Genomic DNA, 3,387 nt, shown 5'->3' with positions numbered 1-3,387 from the left:
AACGCTGTACAACCCTGCCATGAGAGCAGACATCAACGTTATTAGGAAGAGGGGAGGACATTTCTGTTTGTTTGATAACGTTAAAAGTAAAGTTAGGCTTTGCTGATGGCCTCCCAACTCGCAATAGTTGAGCAAACTAGAGAGTGGATGAGGAGAGCGAGCAGTGGTAGCAAGAAAACTGGTGAATGAGAGGATTAAAACATTATTTTTTGATTGTTTCATGGTGCTTACAAATAAATACCCACACCCCACACCTCCACACAACCCTGCAGAGGTGCGCCACAATGCCTGATAATGGTGCCGCAGCCGCTAAGTACATATCATACGTGTACTATGGGAGTAAGATAAAACGAAAATAGAATTACCGTAGTTTTTAATTTTTTTTCTATATGTTTTCATGTATGAAAAGACCCATAATGAACACTGTAAGCAGACTACTTGATTACTATAAGCAAATTATTTAAACAGCACTTGTATAGGAATGATTCTGTTCCAAGCTTTTTGATCTATATAAGCGGTGAATCACTGTAACCATGATCACTATAAACGGTTTCCAATGTACTACATGTGTTGTGTTCATTGATTCACTGAACTTTATTCATTCGAGTTTATAAAAAAGTTCTCTTACTCTTGTGATCAAAAACATTGACCTTAGGCTCAATTCTGAGGCTGCTCTGTAAATAGTTTTCCAATAAACAATAAATATAGTAACTTCTGATCAGCCCATATCCATTTCAGGCTTAAAATACCAACTTCCAGTTACACTCAGCCCACTTCTGAATTAAGCCCCACTCATTCCGAGTACGGAAATAAAACAGATAATTTAGTCACAGATAGAGATAATAGTGTACTTGCACTTTCAGTGTCATGTACAGTGTATGCGTTTTTTATTGCCAAGGGTCCCGTTTTTATGTAGACATCACTTACACCTGAAGGTATAAACTGAACATGTGTTTGGTTTTTTTACAGTCTGCTCTGTACATTGCCTTACATGTTCAGTTTGATAACTCAGTAGTAAGTAGATTTCTACACTGAACTTACATCTTCATCTTACATCTTCTGTTATGCACTAAACTGAACAACTGCTATTTAAATACGATTTTAGTATGACATGCCTGTTTTGCGGAGGTGGTGGTACCTGTTGCTGCTTGAGAACTATACCTTGAACAGGTAAAAATAAATTTAATTCATTAAAAGATGTGTCTCAACAACTGTGTTGTTTTGTGTGCGGTTGTTTTCTCTCCCCCTTTTCAGACTTTGGTGCAGTTCAGTGGTCATCGATGTTGGTCCTAGTCCCTTCCCTGATGCTGCTCCCACTTGACGTGACGCTGTGTTTTCTGTGTGCATCTGTTTTCTGTGTGTGTGTGTGTGTGTGTGTGTGTGTGTGTGCAACTGCTTTTCTCTCGCCTTCTCCGACTCCAGTTCAGTGGTCTACGTGGCAGTGGCGGGTGCTGCCCTGGCTCTTCCGTCATCAGTGCTGGCCTTCCTCTCTCCTGCCGCTATTCCCACCTGGATGCTGAATTATGACTGCTACTCTCGTTTCTCTGAATCTTTAGCACCAATCTCAGCCCCTTCTCATCACCGGATGCTGCCTCTCTTTCTTTTTTCTCTCTGTTTTGTCCTGTCATTATTGTTTCCCATGATTCTGTTATTGTTTTGCCTGTTGTCTATTGCACACTTAGCCATTTTTGTTTAGTTAGATCTGATTAGGCTCATTCTCTGTTAAGTCCTTTGATGCATGCTTGTGATAAAGGGCTATATAAATATACACATTTGAATGTGAGCATAATTGATCCACCCTCATGGTTGCCCACTGGTCCAAGGAGTGTGAGGCGTTTCTCAAAGGGAAACATTCTCCTGTCTTCAGGCTGATGAAGAGGAAGCTTGAGCAGGACACTGTGGTTAGTTATCAAGAAGGGGAGTTAATACAGACAAGTTTTAGGTGTTGAAGTATTTTGAGAACACACAGTTGTTTATGACATTTAATTTTGATTTCTTATTTCTTTATTTGACAGAGACAGTGCATATTAATAACATTTCTGAAAATATGCCAGAGTTAGCCAGAAAGGCTAATTTTCATCTGTTGTCCCTGGGCAGGCACAAGTTGGAAGCACAAATATTATGAATAAAAGCATTGAAAATACAATCAACAATGAAAGCGGTGAAAATATGCTGATACAAACAAGCCTGCACTGCATAGAAACAACACAGGTCTTAAGACACACAACATCAACAATAGCATGACAACACCTACAACAAATAGCACGACAACACAATGTCAGGACTGGTAAAGTGTGGATGTTATATGCAAAGCTTATAAACAAGAGCAGCTCTTACACTAAGCATAATAATGACAAGTAAGTCAACAAACAACATGAAAAACACCTCACAGATGGCAGTCTCCATTACAGTTACAGTACTTTGAAATGCATGAGGTTATATTGGTTGTATTTTTCCCAAGATTTATGCCACAAATGTGTAGAAATAATGACACATATTCACTTGTCCAAGCAGCCATGCCAGAGAGGTCGTCCGACACCGAACAGTGACAGTTTATGGCAGATATTAAGAAGGTCTGTGTTTTCCAGACTTCAGAGAGCACTGGAATGAGGTTAGTAAAAAAAGAGTTATTTGAAGCACTGAAAACTTAAAAAACAAAGGCCCATTCGTCATCATTTTTGACAAACTGACAAGAGGGGCTTATTTATTGTAATTTGCCTAGTTAATCCTGGGAGGAGACAAGGCAGGGTTAGGGTTGGGGGCTCGAGTATGTGCACTCAATTTCATGTTGATCGGGATGTATAAAGAAATGGTGTGCAGGACCTGCCGTACACAAATGAAAGAAATGTAACACAACAACACAAACTGATTTTTTATTGTATTTTATTTTGTTTATTTTAATGTCTGCACCAGACAGGCCCTGAAAAAAGTGTAGCACATAAGCATCATTACAGTATGTGGCTTTGATGCAGGCATTTACCACACATTTGAGCCCTTCAGAACCAAAACACCTGAGCATAACACAAAAAAAATCAGGGGTCTTCTTGGGTGGGTTTGAATGACATCGGCTTTTAAGGTCAGGCACAAGTTTTTGGACCTGTGAGGACCTCCAGCTGGATCATCAGTTCCACTAAAGGTTTCTAAGATCATTCTAAGATCCACATGATTTTCAGAACTGATGTTTCCACAAATGAGCATATCCTTTATATAAAGTACGTGATATGGCTGAAAGCTTCATTTTTATATTGTGATATAATGTAAATGAAAAACTGGAAAATTAAGTGTGTTTTAAAGAACACTATATTCTGCCAAAAATCTACCACTAACCACGTAGTCCTTTGAAGAGTGATTTGCAGCTGCAAAGGTGAGGTTTCATTAGGGAGGGAG

Source organism: Thunnus maccoyii, chromosome 6 (genome assembly GCF_910596095.1).
Source record: "Thunnus maccoyii chromosome 6, fThuMac1.1, whole genome shotgun sequence".
Classification (NCBI taxonomy): Eukaryota; Metazoa; Chordata; class Actinopteri; order Scombriformes; family Scombridae; genus Thunnus; species Thunnus maccoyii.
Note: the sequence above shows the minus strand (reverse complement) of the source record.